This window comes from Chiloscyllium plagiosum, unplaced genomic scaffold, assembly GCF_037043375.1.
Source record: "Chiloscyllium plagiosum isolate Xiang-an unplaced genomic scaffold, Cpla_swu_hap1 HiC_scaffold_5, whole genome shotgun sequence".
Taxonomy (NCBI): domain Eukaryota; kingdom Metazoa; phylum Chordata; class Chondrichthyes; order Orectolobiformes; family Hemiscylliidae; genus Chiloscyllium; species Chiloscyllium plagiosum.
In genome coordinates this window covers 125,975,494-125,991,650 of record NW_028270143.1, presented here as the reverse complement: position 1 = coordinate 125,991,650, position 16,157 = coordinate 125,975,494, and positions in this window count along the sequence as shown.

Genomic DNA, 16,157 nt, shown 5'->3' with positions numbered 1-16,157 from the left:
GACATTTTGCAAGATGTCACTATCTATTTCCCTACAGTCTATATCTTCCATATCCTTTTCCACAGTCAATATTGATGCAAAATATTCATTTAGTATCTCCCCCATTTTCTGTGGCTCCACACAAAGGCCACCTTTGAAGGGCCCTATTCTCTCCCTAATTACCCTTTTGTCCTTAATATATTTGTAAAAACCCTTTGGATTCTCCTTAATTCTACTCGCCAAAGCTATCTTATGTCTCCGTTTTGCCCTCCTGATTTCCCTCTTAAGTATACTCATCCTTCCTTTATACTCTTCTAAGGATTCACTCGATCTATCCTGTCTATACCTGACATATGCTTCCTTCTTTTTCTTAACCAATCCCTCAATTTCTTTAGTCATCCAGCATTCCCTATACCTATCAGCCTTCCCTTTCACCCTGACAGGAATATACTTTCTCTGGATTCTTGTTATCTCATTTCTGAAGGCTTCCCATTTTTCAGGCGTCCCTTTACCTGCGAACATCTGCCTCCAATCAGCTTTCAAAAGTTCTTGCCTAATCCCGTCAAAATTGGCCTTTCTCCAATTTAGAACTTCAACTTTTAGATCTGGTCTATCCTTTTCCATCACTATTTTAAAACGAGTAGAATTATGGTTGCTGGCCCCAAAGTGCTCCCCCACTGACACCTCAGTCACCTGCCCTGCCTTATTTCCCAAGAGTAGGTCTAGTTTTGCATCTTCTCTAGTTGGTACATCCACATACTGAATCAGAAAGTTGTCTTGTACACACTTAAGAAATTCCTCTCCATCTAAACCTTTAACACTATGGCAGTCCCAGTCGATGTTTGGAAAGTTAAAATCCCCTACCATAACTACCCTATTATTCTTACAGATAGCTGAGATCTCCTTACAAGTTTGTTTCTCAATTTCCCTCTGACTATTGGGGGTCTATAATACAATCCTAATAAGGTAATCATCCCTTTCGTATTTCTCAGTTCCACGCAAATAACTTCCCTGGATGTATTTCCGGGATAATCCTCCCTCAGCACAGCTGTAATGCTATCCCTTATCAAAAATGTCACTCCCCCTCCTCTCTTGCCTCCCTTTCTATCCTTCCTGTAGCATTTGTATCCTGGAACATTAAGCTGCCAGTCCTGCCCATCCCTGAGCCATGTTTCTGTAATTGCTATGATATCCCAGTCCCATGTTCCTATCCATGCCCTGAGTTCATCTGCCTTCCCTGTTAGCCCCTTGCATTGAAATAAATGCAGTTTAATTTATTAGTCCTACCTTGTCCCTGCCTGCCCTGACTGTTTGATTCACTTCTGTTCTCAGCTGTACCTGTCTCAGATTGATCTCTTTCCTCACTATCTCTTTGGGTCCTACTTCCCCCCCCCCCCCCCCCCCCCCCCCCCCCCCACTTTACTAATTGAAATCCTCCCAAGCAGTTATAGCAAATTTCCCTGCCAGTATATTAGTCCCCTTCCAATTTAGATGCAATCTGTCCTTCTTGTACAGGTCACTTCTACCCCAAAAGAGATTCCAATGATCCAAAAATGTGAATCCTTCTCCCATACACCGGCTCCTCAGCCATGCATTCATCTGCTCTATCCTCCTATTCCTGCCCTCACTAGCTCGTAGCACTGGGAGTAATCCTGATATTACTACCCTTGAGGACCTCCTTTTTAAATTTCTGCCTAACTCTCTGTAATCTCCATTCAGAGTCTCAACCTTTTCCCTTCCAATGTTGGTTCCAATGTGGACAATGACCTCCTGCTGGCCCCTCTCCCCCGTGAGAACATTCTGCACCCTCTCTGAGACATCCTTGATCCCGGCACCAGGGGAACAACACACCATTCTGCTTTTTCTCTACTGGCCACAGAAACGTCTGTCTGTACCTCTGACTACTGAATCCCCTAACACAATTGATCTCTTGGAAGCCAATGTACCCCTCGTTGCATTAGAGCCAGTCTCAATACCAGAAACTTGGCTGTTCGTGCTACGTTCCCCTGAGAATCCATCACCCCCTACATTTTCCAAAACAGCATACCTGTTTGAAATGGGTATATCCACAAAAGACTCCTGCCCTAGGTGTGGACCTCTCTCACCCTTCCTGGAGTTAACTCATCTATGTGACTGTATCTGAGACTTTCCTCCCTTCCTATAACTGCCATCCATCACATACTGCTGCTGTTGCAAATTCCTCATTGCTTCTATCTGTCTCTCCAACCGATCCACTCGATCTGATAATATTCGCATCCAACAGCATTTATGGCAGATATAATCCGCAGTAACCCTTAAACTCTCTTTAAACTCCCACATCTGACAAGAAGTACATATCACTGCAAAGGCCATTTTTGCTCCTTCACAATCTACAGACCCAGAAAATAACACCGTTTTATTTCTTTACAAACACTGCCCCAGGTTAAATTAATATCTATGGCTTATATTTTAAGTTTAATCAACAGACTTATCTCCAAAAACATATAATCAAGAAAGAATCCACTATACTCACTACTGCAGCCTTTCTCTTGGACAGACTTAAAACTAGTTAACTTATCTGATTCTGTGCTGTGAACTTCGCCCAACAGATCCTCCAAGATTAGTTGTGAATTTCACTGTTTGTTAATTTTCCCAGATGCACTCCGATGTCCAGCGATACACAAATTTCTCTTTCACTCACACTCACACTCTCGCTCTCCTGCACTGTCCTCACCATGTGCTTCCTTTGTCTGGTCTTCTCCCTTTTAAACTGCTGTTGTTTTGACTTTTTTTTCCCAAAGTTCCAAAACAATGCAACAGCATATAAAACAGTCATTTCTTCTCCTGGAATTCAAGGAAATCACCTCCAACACCTAAAATACCTCAAAAAAGGAGCAACTCTTACAGCCAAAAATTTTTCACATCCTCCATCTTGGATTACCCAAAATCCAATCTCATTATATAATTCATTTCTCCTTTCCTCCTCCCATTGCTCCTCCCCTGTTTACATCTCCCACTACTCTAAACCTGGCACCCATTACTCTTGTTTATCTCTTGCCTTTTCGGCCTTGTGTGTGACAAAGTGCAGGTTTTGCTTGGCCTTTTCACCACATCCCTCTGTGGTCTATTGTTAGCGTATATCCTCCTTCACTGCCATCTGCTTCCTTGCTTGCTAAAGCAACATTTCCTCCTATTCTTCATCCACACTGAGCCTTATGACCTCTTACTTGTGGTTTTTTTTGTTTTTGCAGAAGCGGGAAACAGATGCTTATAACTGTTTGTACAAGCCTATCTAGCTTAACCTACACCCCACTTCCTCCTTCATGATTCAGCCTTGTGATTTTTGCAGACAACAACATTTTAAATTGCTCCTCATATTCTTTGTTGTCTCTCCCCTTTTTTTTGTTTGTTCTGCTTCTCTTTTACTCACAAGTAGGGGTGACATGAAGCCAGGATGGGTGGAGTGCTCATCATGACTTTGACTTTTTTTCTGTTGATTTAAAGGTCATCTCCTTGGTTTTTTTTCTGGCCTAAGGCTGGGGCACAGTCCGGGTTTGAAGGAGCTGTGAAGGAGGGGATGGGTAGGGTGAGAGGCCCCTATGGGCAGGGGGAAGAGTCTTCCATTCAAGGTTCTATGGTTGGTTTTCTTTGTAGTTTTTTGGTAGTAATAGTTGTTTATAGTTATGATAGAGTCATTTTTGTATATATAGTTTTTCAATTCTATGAGTCTTTATTTGCTTTTGCTAGGCACTTTGTAAGCAGGGTTTTCCCTCCGAGGGGTTCAAGGGTGTCTGAAAGGGGATATGGCTAAGTGTCTTATTAAATGGTGCATCTGGAACATTAAGGGAAGTCATTCACCTTTCTAACCTTAAGAGGGAAAGGGTTGATATTGCTTTGTTGCAGGAAACCCATCTTGATGATGGGAAATACCTGAAATTACAACAGGGGGATTATGACTGGGTATTCTTTTCATCCTTTACTACTAAAAGTAGGGGAGTGGCGGTACTTATCCAGAAAAATCTTCCATTCACATTATTAGAGCAGGTGAAATGTGAGCAGGGACAGTTTGTGATACTTATAGCCCAGACACATGGGGAGGAATATGGCATTTTAAACGTCTACTGTCCTCCGGCGCATCCCCTCAAAATTTTTGATTAGTGCTTTCTCTAAGTTGAGTGCTTTTGGAACATGGCACATTATAATGGGGGGGGGGATTTTAATTGTTTTTTGGATCTGACAGTGGACAGGATGCCTTGTAGGCCCCCAACTATTTCTTCACAGGCGAAGCAGGTAGTTGACTTATGCGAGGAGTTGGGGCTGGTGGATATTTGGAGATGTCTTCACCCTACATGCAGCGACTTCATCATTTTTTCAAACCCACATAAATGTCACACGAGGATTGACCTCTTTCTGGCTCCCTCGGCCCTTCTGGATTCGATTGTGGGTTGTAAAATTGGGAATATAGCTATCTCTGATCACACGCCAGTTTATTTGGAGATTAGGGCAAGATTTGCGGCACTGGCGTTTGGACCCTTTTCTCCTTAAGGATTCCAAATTTGTGGAATACTTTTTGAAGGAGTTTCAGGAATTCTTGACTATCAACTCCGGCACGGCTAGTAGTCCGTCCATGCTATGGGAGACTGCTAAGGCCTTTTCTAGGGGATTAGCTATTTCCTATTCGGCAAGCTGGAAACGACAGAAGGAGGAACAGCAGTGTCTACTTGAGATGCGGTTGAAAGCCGCCGAGGCGGCACATTTTGCACGGCCTTCGGTGACTAAGCTACAATACTGACACAAAATGCAAAGAAAGAACTTGCTTTTGCTAGACAGAGGCTGTTCGAATATGGGGATAGGCCAGGGAAGTATTTAGCGTACCTGACGAAAAAGCGTGCTCCCCAATCCAATACTGCAATCAGAGACAGCACCGGGGTCCTTACATACAATGCTGAAAAGATTAATGAGGCTTTTCGGAGCTTTTACTCTGAATTGTATCGGTCTGAAGGTTGCGAAGACAGGAGGGCTAAAATGGAGACCTTTTTTAAGAACCTGGACCTCCCAGGGGTAACCTTGGAACAGGCTTCTCTCCTTAATGCCCCCTTGACAGTTCAGGAAATACAGGAGGCAGCTAGGCAACTTCAGAGTGGGAAAGCGCCTGGCCCTGATGGTCTCCGGGTGAGTTTTATAAGGAGTTTATAGGGATTCTGTCAGGGCCGATGTTGGAGATGTACAATCACTCCTATATGCATGAATGCCTACCAACATCTTTGAGAGAAGCTGATATTTCCTTAATTCTTAAGAAGGAGGTTCCTGAGGATTGTGCCTCATACAGGCCCATCTCTCTATTAAATTCAGACTTCAAGATTCTGTCCAAGATCCTGGCGCTGAGATTGGAAAGGATGTTGCCCCATATTGTTAAAGAGGACCAGACAGGCTTTATAAGGGACCATAGGTCCTCTAATAATATTAGGAGGTTGCTGAATATGGTCCAAGTTTGTCAGCAACGATCGATTCATGGGTTGGTGATTTCCTTAGATGCAGAGAAAGCATTTGACTGGGTGGAATGGCCGTATCTTTTTTATGTCTTAGAACAGTTTGGGTTGGGTGGAGTCTTTGCTAGGTGGGTGGAGGTTTTATATCGCCACCCTTTGGCCGCGGTCATCACCAACAGGGTGAAGTCTGGGAATTTTAGGATTGGTAGGGGTAGTCGGCAAGGCTGCCCCCTCTCACCTTTATTACTTTGGTGATAGAGCTGCTGGCAGAGGCCATTCGTCAGAACATCCACATAACCACTCCGGAAGTGGGATCGAGGGCACACAAGATTACACAGTATGCGGATGATGTCCTTGTGTTTTTATCGAACCCGATCACCTCCGTACCCCATTTGATACAATGCATCAATTCATTTAGGGCTATTTCAGGATATAAGATTAACTTTGCAAAATTGGAAGCCACGCCTTTGGAGAACCTTAAGGATGTACCAGAAGTTGAAGGTGGCCCTAAGTTCCCTTTTAAGTGGTCATGGGAAGGGTTCCAGTACCTAGGCATTTTTATTACCCCCAAGTTTGATGTGTTATTTCAGACTAACTTTGCTCTCTTGCTCGTCAATATTAGGTGAGATCTCCAGAGATGGGAGGCTCATCCAATTTCATGGCTGGGCCGAATATCTCTCATTAAGGTGAATGTTCTTCCTCGTTTGTTTTATTCCATGCATATGCTCCCTATAATGTTTCCCAAGTCAACGCTGGGGAAGCTTATGGGGTGGTTTGGTTCCTTTGTCTGGCATCGTGGGCGGCCCCTTATCAAACTTACTAAATTCCAGTTGCCTCAAGAAGGGGGAGGAGTTGATTTCCCAGACATCAGGAGGTATCAATTGAGTTCCCTGCTGTCCTTTGTCTGTGATTGGGCAGGTAATGATCCAAACTCAATATGGCTGGATATCGAGGCCTCCCAGGCAAAGTGCCCTCTTATTAACCTATTGTTCATGGATAAGATGAGGACAGTAATGGACCACTGCTGGAACTCCATTGTCATTAGTACAGTCAGGGGTTGGAGGGCAATGCGTCAGAGTGAGGGTTGTTTATCCAAGACTTCGCCACTTACACCTATAGTTGGCATGCCAGGGTTCTGACCAGGGATGATGGACTCAGGGTTCAAACTATGGGCAGCGAGAGGAGTTTCTAGTTTGGGAGACTTGTTTGAGGGGGAGATTATGATGTCTTTTAAGCAACTGAGCTGCAAATATGGGTTACCCAGCAGAGATCTTTTCCGTTTTTTTCAGGTTAGGGATTTCATCCAGAAGAAGACAATGCGTCTCACTAAGCCCTATAAGCCCGATACAGGGAGGCTGTTGCTACGTTCCACAAGCATCCTTTCGGTTAGTGCCCTTTATCGCCTGCTGGGTGACAGGGACTGGCAGGATATTAACCGGTTATGTGAGGTCTGGGAGCAAGAGCTAGGAGTGGAGATCTCTTCTGAAACATGGGAGAACATATGGGAGAATACTCAAAAGTTCTCAATCTGTAACCGGACATGCGCTTCGCAGTTAAAAGTTCTGCACAGGGTTCATCTAGCACCAGACCGTCTGGCGAAGTTTAAAAAAGGGGCATCTTCATTGTGCCCCAAATGTAAAATAAGTGTAAGTACTCTTACCTATTGCTTCTGGATATGCCACAAACTCCATGTTTATTGGAGTGCTGTGGCGGGAGAGATAGGGAGGGTATTGAGGACTGAAGTCAAAATAGACCCAATATCTCTCCTCTTAGGTCTACCGAATTTACCATCTTTAGATGGGCATGGGAAGAAACTATTTATTATTCTTGCATACTGTGCTCGGAAGAATATTTTGATGAATTGGGTGTCTGAGAACCTGCTGGGCTTGCTGGGATGGCAGAAATTAATTATGGAGCACATTCACTTGGACTTTTTTACAAACGTGGTGCACCACACAACAGAACATTTTTCTAAGACATGGCAGCCCTACTTGAGTTATTTGGAAACAGATTTGTCAACTGTCTTAACTAGGGCGTTTGTTTAACCAGGCTGGTTAGATTTACCAAGCCCTAGACCTGGAGGGTGTCTCCTGAGTTAATACAGGTATATATACTATGCTCTCGTTCCTCTGTTTGGGAGGTTTGTGCCGAGCATAGCTGTTCTGTATTTTGTGGGGGGTTTTTTGTTTGCTTTTTGTTATGGTATTGCTTTGCGCAGTGTTAGGGTTTGTTTTGTATTAGAGGGTAGGTTAATAGTTAGGAGACAGTAGTTGTATTGTTTTTGTGTTTGTTTTCTTTTTATTATTCTGATATTTGTTATGAATTGTATTTTTCAATAATTTTATATGTTTGAAAGTTAAAAAAATTGCTAATAAATATATTTATTTTAAAAATTGCAAAAGGATTGGAAACAGTGTAGTTATTTGCAATGGGATTGGTCAGTGAGATTGGAGGTTGGGCCAACAGATACTTGACAGTAGGACTTGTCAGAGTCCTCGTGCTCTCAAGCAAAGATCTGCAATGAGCAGTGCATTTGTGGCTCTGATAGTCCCTTAGAAGGAACTTGGAAATTTTTGTGTGAACACGGCCAGTTATGAAGATGTCATGGTGAATTTGAAATGTTCTATGAATCTCCGGAAGTCTCTCAAATGGGGGAGGAATTGTGGAGAGTTTAGTTAAAGCAGTAATATTTCTGTACCATCCCCAAAGACAGTATACCAGGTTTTTGAACAGCAGCCTGCATGATGATATTACCTACTGTGCAGAATGAGTACGATTCTTTGCCAATTCTGTACACATTTGGACTGTATATCTGGGCCCTGCTGGTTGTGTTGGTTGAGAAACTTCACCCAGTCGGTAACTGAGCCCAATGTCAGTCCCCACTCTAACTCCCCCCATATGAACTTATCTCATCATCTTCTGTTCCTTGGTATGATCCAAGAATAAATCAGAGTAAACACACACTTCTGTGTTTATTTCCAGATCTTAAATGCTTCAAATTTAAATCATTGAAACAACGTGACCCTGAAAAGATAAGACGATTTGGAAAATGATGGACATTCAGCCTGTACCATTGAACTGCATTATCATGTATTAACATCAGATATAGTACAGACATACCCAGTTTGACTGGCCTGGCATGTCAAGGTAAATTGTGGCAAGAACGAGGTCATGTTCTTTGCGAACTGGACCAACCAATCCTTTATCCCTTTCACCATCAGGATATTGAGGAGGTGGAGAGGATTTGGACAGGTTAGGAGAGTGGGCAAAGAGGTGGCAGACGGAGTACAATGTGGGAAAGTGTGAGGTCATGCACTTTGGTAGGAAGAATAGAGGCATAAGCTATTTTCTAAATGGGGAGAAAATTCAGAAGCTTGAAGTGCAAAGAGACTTGGGAGTTCTAGTCCAGGATTCTCTCAAGGTTAGCTTGCAGGTTGAGTCAGTAGTTAGGAACGCAAATGCAACGATGGCATTTATTTTGAGAGGACTTGAATATAAAAGCAGGGATGTACTTCTGAGGCTCTGGAGAAAGTGAGGACTGCAGATGCTGGAGATCAGGGTCGAAAAGTGTGGAGCTGGAAAAGCACAACAGCTCAGGCAACATCCAAGGAGCAGCAGAGTAAGAAATTTTGGGCATGAACCTCTCCACGCCATTATTTAGAGATTTACACATGGTATCCCTTTGGACCTGCTCCATTTTGACCTTCAAATAAAGTGGACGATGGCTCAGGTGACTAATGGTGCAGGCTCAGGGAATAGCCCAGACCTGTGCCACATGCAGCATAAGTAACAGTACCTCAAACCCGATGACCTAGTTTCGACCTGCAATTGAGAAGGAGCAGTGCTCTCACCTGCCAAGTTTCTGCCTTGCCTTCCCTTCACCTAAGTACTGATGAAGCGCTTATGCCCAAAACATTGACTCTCGTTGGAAGCTTCCTGACCTGCTGTGCTTTTTCAACGCTGCACTCTTTGACTCTACAAAGCTCTGTTCAGACCGCATTTGGAGTATTGTGCACAGTTTTGGGCCCCATACCTCAGGATGGATGTACTGACCCTGGACTTTGTTGAGAGATAATTCACGAGAATGGTCCCAGGAAGAAAAACTTAACATATGAGGAACGTTTGAGGACCCCGGGTCTATACTCGATGGAGTTTAAAAGGATGAAACATACAGAATAATGAATGGCCTGAACAAAGTAGATGTTGGGAAGATGTTCCCATTGGTAGGAGAGACTAGGACCCGAGGACACAGCCTTAGAATCAAGGGAAGACCTTTCAAAATAGAGATAAGGAGAAACTTGTTCAGCCAAAGAGTGGTGAATCTCTGGAATTCATTGCCACTGAAGGCTGTGGAGGCCAGGTCATTGAATATATTTAAGACTGGGATAGATGGGTTCTTGAGTATCAAGGGGATCAAGGGTTATGGGGAGAAAGCAGAAGAATGGGGTTGAGAAACTTATCAGCCATGATTGAATGATGGAGCAGACTCAATGGGCTGAATGGACTAATTTATGCTCCTGTGTCTTATGGTCTTATTACCTGAAGGCAGTGGGTGTGTGCCAAAACTTGGGAGGAGTGTATTGCCAAAGTGAGGCAGAAGCTTGGCAGATGGGAAGACTGCTCCTTCTCCCTTGAATGTAGCAACTTGGTCATCAGGTTTGAGGAGGAGAAAGTGAGGACTGCTGATGCTGGAGATCACAGTCAAAAAGTGTGGTGCTGGAAAAGCACAGCAGGTCATGCAACATCCGAGGAAGAGGAGAATTGACATTTTGGGCATAAGCCCTTCATCAGCAATGTTGCTTAGGCTGTATGTGGCGCACGGCTGACCTATTCCCTGAGCCATCTTACACTTCATTTGGAGGTCAAAGATGGCCCAGATCCAAAGGGATATCATGTATAAATCTCTAAATAAGGAGGTAGAGAGGAATGTGCCCAATGCTGCACCCATCCTGATGGCCATCTTTGTGTGTGGCTGCATCAAGCTGTGTGCAGATTCTCAGTACACAAACACCAAGTGTCAATACATACTAAGGGTCTACCTATCTCCAGTGTTACAAAGGATGGTTCTGGCCTCGCTGCCACAGAACAGACCAAGCAGTTGGACCATTCCGTCTCCCCTGTCGTGCGTGGAATAATTTGTGAAAGAAGACCATCTCTGACCACAAGTCCAACAGGAAGCGGTCAGCATGTAGCAAGCTCAAGATTGAGGGAAAAAGAGAGGGTGTATCCTGTTGGGTTATTCCCTGAGCAGGCTGTTAAAGGCATTTGCCAAAATGCCACATTAACAAAACTTACCAACAAGCACCAAAACATTGCGTGGTTGCTGGTGAGAAAGGCACTACCTGTGAGATCATCATGTCATAAGTCTTTGATTTTAGGCTTGTTTTATAGTCAGTTGTATGGGTTTTCCTTGACCCTTGGCCTGCTAATACGACCACAGAACTGATACGAGATGGCTGGTGGCCTGCGAAGATCAAACACCTAGTGGTGTCTCAAACAAAAAAGTAGTAGATATGCCCAATGTTGGCAGATCTCCTGACATCCGGGCAGGACAGAAAACAGGATGAACAACTGCCCTGCAAGCTCACTAGTGGTAGTGACTTGCACTAAACCATAGAATTCCTACAGTGTGGAAACAGGCCCTTTGGCCCAACAAGTCCACACTGACCCTCCGAAGAGTAACCCACCCAGATCCATTCCCTTACCCTATTACTCTACATTTACCCATGACGAATGCACCTAACCTACACATCTCTGAACACTGTGGGCAATTCATCTAACCTGTACATATTTGGAATGTGGGAGGAAACCCACACCGACACGAGGGGAATGTGCAAACTCCACACAGACAGTCACCTCAAGCTGGAATCCAGGTCCCTGGTGCTGTAAGGCAGCGGTACTAACCACCGAGCCACCACACCACCCCAATTGGCTTAGGAAATCCATTTCTATACAAATTGACGAGATGAGACCCATAATTTCCCTCCCCCTCCTGATGTCCGATAACAAGCTAAAGGAATCTGGTTTTAGAGAGGTTGAGGATGAAAGGACTAATATGGAAAGAACTTGATGGAAATGCCCATCCATCAGAAGAATGTATTTTGAAGACTAGGACATAGTATAATAACAAGCATAAAATGGTGATTTTAGTCTAAAGCAAGAGCAGGAAGATAAAGGAGAGAGGGATGATCATTTACAAACATAGCCTAGAGTTATAACACCGTCTCAGGTGTATAATGAAGGGAAGGGATTCGTCATTCGGTATCCAGGAGATGTAATTGTATGTGATAAATGTCAATTGTTGATGAGGAGTATTTAGACTACATACTAAGAAGTGTCGAGGCATTTGGTCGATTAGCACTAAATGTCGGAAATGTGATAAAGATGGTGAATATCGTGCTATAGAACGTCATTATCCCAAGCGTAAAGGAAATAATATAGAGGTGATTGAAAGGATATTTCAATGTCAGCACTGTGAGATGAAATTTACAACAAGAATAAGATTGGGACAACATGAAAGACATCATTTGGAGATGCCGGTGTTGGACTTGGGTGTACAAAGTTAAAAATCACACAACTTTGATGTCCGTGCCTCGCTTAATCCAAGTTATTAATACATTTAGTGTATTTTCAGGCTATAAAATTAATTTCTCAAAATCAGAGGCTATGCTAATGGTGGCCTTGCTAGCATATCCCACTTATTGGACGGATCCCACTTTCCCTTTCGGTGGTCCCTGGAGGGTTTCTTATATTTAGGCATTTTTATTACTCCAGTATTTGGTCAGTTGTACAAGGCTAATTTTGTGCATCTACTGGAAAGGATAAGGCAGGACCTCCAGCGATGGGGAGACCTTCCAATTTCCTGGCTAGGTAGAATAGCACTAATTAAAATGAATGTCCTGCCCCATCTCCTATACCCTATGAGAATGCTTCCAGTGATGCTGCTGAGGCTGGCACTACGTAAATTATATGGCTGGCTGGGTTCCTTTATCTGGAATCATAGACAGCCCCTCATTAAGCTGAAGAAGCTACAGCTGCCACAGGCAAGGGGAGAATTGGATTTCCCAGATTTTAGGAAATATCAGTTAAGTTCCCTATTAAGTTACATAGCTGATTGGGTCTTGTCTGACCCGCAATCAATCTGGCTGGACATCGAGGCTTCTCAAGTAAAATGCCCACTTATTAATCTTTTATTTTCAGACAAGAGGAAAACCATTCCAGATAAATGTAAAAACCCTATAATACTAAACACAATTAAAGCTTGGAATATAATGCGGCAAAATGAGAACAACTCACATAAAACATTCCCCTATGCTCCGATAGTGGGAGCATGGGGACTTCAACCCGGGCTTACAGATGCCACTTTTAAACTCTGGAGATCCAGGGGTATCTCATGTTTAGGGGATCTGTTTAAAGAAGAGGTCCTGATGTCTTTTGAACAGCTACGTCAGAAATTTGGATTACCTAATGCAGACCTCTTTTGATACTTCCAAATTCGAGATTACATACAGAAGAAGACTACGTTATTAGATAGTCTTTATAAATCAGATAGAGAACGTAGAGTGCTATGGCCAATGGGGGTATCTTCCGTCAGCACTATTTATCATTTATTACATGATGAAGTATTGGGAGAAATGGACAATCTGCTTAAAACATGGGATCAGGATTTGGGACTGGAAATCTCTATAGAAACGTGAAATGGCATTTGGGAAAACGCCAGAAGAATCACCATCTGCAACAGAACTCAGGCTATTCAGTTGAAGATACTTCATAGGGCCCATATAGCACCGGACCGATTGGCAAAGTTTAAGGCAGGAGCATCTCCAATGTGTCCCTAATGTAAAATAGAGGTGGGCATTCTTGTACATTGTTTATGGACCTGTCATAAGATCCGTAGATATTGGACTAAAGTAGCAAGTGCTCTGACAGAAATCTTAGGAACGGAAATTAGAGTGGACTCTGTATCTCTCCTTTTGGGCTTTTCGAACTTACCCTCCCTGGATATGCACGGGAAGAGATTATTTTCTATTCTCTCTTTCTGTACAAGGAAAAATATTTTGGCTGAGGGCCCCCCTGGACCTTCGAATTGGTACAGGTTAATTAGATAGTCTTTATAAATCAGATAGAGAACGTAGAGTGCTATGGCCAATGGGGGTATCTTCCATCAGCACTATTTATCATTTATTACATGATGAAGTATTGGGAGATATGGACAATCTGCTTAAAACATGAGATCAGGATTTGGGACTAGAAATCTCTATAGAAACGTGGAATGACATTTGGGAAAACGCCAGAAGAATCACCATCTGCAACAGAACTCAGGCCTTCTTTACAAATATGGTGCACCAAAAGACCGCATTATTCCATAAAATATGGCAGCCCTTCTTGAATTACATAAATACAGATATTTTGGCCATCCTAACAAGGGCTTTTATTTAATTGAGATGGCGAACCTGGCTGTCTGGGGCCCCTTGGGAGAGGAATCCCGCAAGAGTACGGGTTTTGTTACAATTTGATGTTAATACATTCCGAACATGTATCTCACTACCCAATTTCTGTGTTATCCATTGTTTTTTTTTCTCTTCTTTGAATAATGTAAGAGACTTAATTATACACTCTGGTTAGTTGTAGGTTAGATTAGTAGTTAGTTGAGTTTTGGTTTCTTTTCTCTCGGTATCTTTTTTTTGTTTGATAAATTTTGGTTATTATTTATTTAAGATTTAATTGTATATCAATGTTTATATTTGGGGTTTTTTTTATTTGTAAACTTGTAAAAATATGTTAAATTTTCAATAAAAATATCTATAAAAAAAATCACACATCACCAGGTTATAGTCCAACAGGTTTAATTGGAAACTCTAGCTTTTGGAGCACTGCTCCTTCATGATCCACCTGCTCCTTCATCAGGACAACCACCTGATGAAGGAGCGTTGCTCCGAAAGCTAGTGCTTCCGATTAAACCTGTTGGACTATAACCTGGTGATGTGTGATTTTTAACTATGAAAGACATAGACATGCAGTGGTAAGGAATCAAAAAGAATTGAAGTAATACATTTTGATAAAAAGAAAAGTGAGATTAAGAATAGGAGAGCATTTGGAACCATGAGGAGGTATCAATGTTGTGTCGATTAGAGATTGAGTTTGAAGGTAGTCGGTAGATTAACAACAGATTGCTAATCAGCTAACAACAAAAACTGCCAGGCAGATTTCTGATAAGAGAACGATTTTGGCCAGGGTCACAATACTACAAGAACAGGACCCTATATGGGAAATATCCCAAGAGTAAGTGAAGAGATCAAAAAAGGTGATAATGAACTGATTTCAGATAAAGTTAAAAATCACACGAGCAGGTTATAGTCCAACAGGTTATAGTCCAACAGGTTTGGAAGCACTAGCTTTCATAGTGCTGCTCCTTCATCTGATTGTAGAGTACAGAATTTATAGAAAAAGGGTTACAGTGTCATGGAGCTGTAATGATATATTAAACAAATTGAGATGAAGTCTTTCATCTTTTAGAATGGAATATGCTAGTTTCAGTTCTTTAATATGTAAATCCCAGAACTCCTTTTAACTTACATTCTCAAGGTAGCTTTAGCTTTTCTAACAGTAAGTGCCATCTCAGCTCAGGGAATGCCTTAAAGGTGTGAGGTTAAAGTCTGTCTGTGTCCCAATATTGAGTCAGACTGATTCTACTTCTAAAGTGGAACTTACAGAATCTTACATGGATTTATGCAGTTTTTGAGCAAAATAAAGTTATTGTGCAAATACAGAATCACCCCATCAACTTATCTGTGTGTGCATGCAGGAGAGACAGTGAGTGTGTGTGTGTGGGTGTGAGTGCATGTGAAAAAGTATGTTGTGTAAGCTTGATCAAGTATGTGTGTGAGTGTGATGGGGTATAAGTCTGTGTGAGGGTGCAAGTATGGGTGTGGGGTGCATATGTGTGCGTAAGAGAGAGCTTGTATATGGGAGAGGGTCTGTGTGAGTGTTAGAGTACGTCTATATGTGTGAGACAGAGACTGTATAGTGCAGTGGGGTCACCTGTAATGTGACATGAATCCAAGGTCCCAGTTGAGGCCATCCTCATGGGTACCAAACTTGGCTATCAGCCTCTGCTCGGCCACTTTGCATTGCTGCTTGTCCCAAAGTCCACCTTGGAGGATGGTCACCCCAAAGGTCCGAGGCCGAACGATCCAGACCGCTTCAGTGTTCCCCGACTGAGAGAGAACATCCCTGCCTGGTGACTGTTGTGCTGTGTCCATTCATCCATTGTCATAGCCTCTGCTCACTCACGGGGCATCCTTGCCTGCAGCTTATGAGAGAGACCACGTTGGCTGAGTCTGATGAGTACCTGCCGCATATACAGTGGGAGGCATCCCCAAGTATCCATGTCGACACTCAGACACATCTTGCAGCGGCTGCCATAACAGCATTGTACAGTGTTGTGGTCGATGTTGTCCTGAAGGCTGGGCAGTTTGCGGTGAACAATGGTCTGTTTACGGTTTGGTGGTTGTTTAAAGGCATGAAGTGGAGGTGTGGGGAAGGTCTTGGTGAGGTGCTCATCCTCATTGATAATGTGTTCCAGGCTGTGAAGAACATGGTGTAGCTTTTCGGCTCCTGGGAAGTACTGGACAACAAAGAGTACCAGCCCGTGTCTGTCTCCTGAGGAAGTCGTTACGGTTTCTCGCTGTGGCACATTGGGACTGGCGA